Source organism: Physeter macrocephalus, chromosome 13 (genome assembly GCF_002837175.3).
Source record: "Physeter macrocephalus isolate SW-GA chromosome 13, ASM283717v5, whole genome shotgun sequence".
Lineage (NCBI taxonomy): Eukaryota > Metazoa > Chordata > Mammalia > Artiodactyla > Physeteridae > Physeter > Physeter macrocephalus.
In genome coordinates, this window is record NC_041226.1 from 37523950 (window position 1) to 37525753 (window position 1804).

Sequence of the window (1804 nt, forward strand, 5' to 3'; positions counted from 1 at the left end):
GGTTTATCAATTTTGTTTATCTTCTCACAGAACAAGCTTTTAGTTTTATTGATCTTTGCTATAGTTTCCTTCATTTCTTTTTCATTTATTTCTGATCTGATGTTTATGATTTCTTTCCTGCTACTAACATTTGGTTTTTTTTGTTCTTCTTTCTCCAATTGTTTAGGTGCAAGTTTAGGTTGTTTATTCGAGATGTTTCCTGTTTCTTAAGGTAGGATTGTATTGCTATAAACTTCCCTCTTAGGACTGCTTTTGTTGCATCCCATAGGTTTTGGGTCGTCGTGTCTGCATTGTCATTTGTTTCTAGGTGTTTTCTGAGTTCCTCTTTGATTTCTTTCATGATCACTTCGTTATTAAGTAGTGTATTGTTTAGCCTCCATGTGTTTGTATTTTTTACAGATTGTATTAATTTAAGAAAATTGAAATCGTATCAAGTATCTTTTCCGACCACAACGCTATGAGACTAGATATCAATTACAGGAAAAGATCTATAAAAAATTTTTACAGATCTTTTCCTGTAATTCATATCTAGTCTCATAGCGCTGTGGTCGAAAAAGATACTTGATACAAGTTGAATGTGTTACTGTCGATTTCCCCTTTTATGGCTGTTAGTATTTGCCTTATTGAGCTGCTCCTATGGTGGGTGCATAAATATTTACAATTGTTATATCATCTTCTTGGATCAATGCCTTGATCATTATGTAGTGTCTTTCTTTGTCTCTTGTAATAGTCTTTATTTTAAAGTCTATTTTTTCTGATATGAGAATTGCTACTCCAGCTTTCTTTTGATTTCCATTTGCATGGAATATCTTTTTCCATCCCCTCACTTTCAGTCTGTATGTGTCCCTAGGTCTGAAGTGGGTCTCTTGTAGACAGCATATATATGGGTCTTGTTTTTGTATCCATTCAGCCAGTCTGTGTCTTTTGCTGGGAGCATTTAATCCATTTACATTTAAGGTAATTATTGATATGTATGATCCTATTCCCATTTTCTTAATTGTTTTGTATTTCTTATTGTAGGTCTTTTCCTTCTCTTGTGTTTCTTGCCTAGAGAAGTTCCTTTAGCATTTGTTGTAAAGCTGGTTTGGTGGTGCTGAACTCTCTCAGCTTTTGCTTATCTGTAAAGGTTTTCATTTCTCCATCAAATCTTAATGGGTTACTTGCTGGGTAGAGTAATCTTGGTTGTAGGTTTTTTTCCGTCATCACTTTAAATATGTCCTGTCACTCCCTTATGGCTTGCAGAGTTTCTGCTGAATGATCAGGTGTTAACATTATGGGGATTCCCTTGTGTGTTATTTGTTGTTTTTCCCTTGCTGCTTTTAATATGTTTTCTTTGTATTTAATTTTTGACAGTTTGATTAATATGTGTCTTGGCATGTTTCTCCTTGTATTTATCCTGTATGGGACTCTCTGTGCTTCCTGGACTTGATTAACTATTTCCTTTCCCATATTAGGGAAGTTTTCAACTATAATCTCTTCAAATATTTTCTCAGTCCCTTTCTTTTTCTCTTCTTCTTCTGGGACCCCTATAATTCGAATGTTGGTGCATTTAATGTTGTCCCAGAAGTCTCTGAGACTGTACCAATTGCTTTTCATTCTTTTTTCTTTATTCTGCTCTGCAGTAGTTATTTCCACTATTTTATCTTCCAGGTCACTTATCCGTTCTTCTGCCGCAGTTATTCTGCTATTGATCCCATCTAGTGTATTTTAAATTTCATTTATTGCATTGTTCAGTGTTGCTTGTTTCCTCTTTAGTTCTTCTAGGTCCTTGTTAAATGTTTCTTGCATTTTTTCTATTCTATTT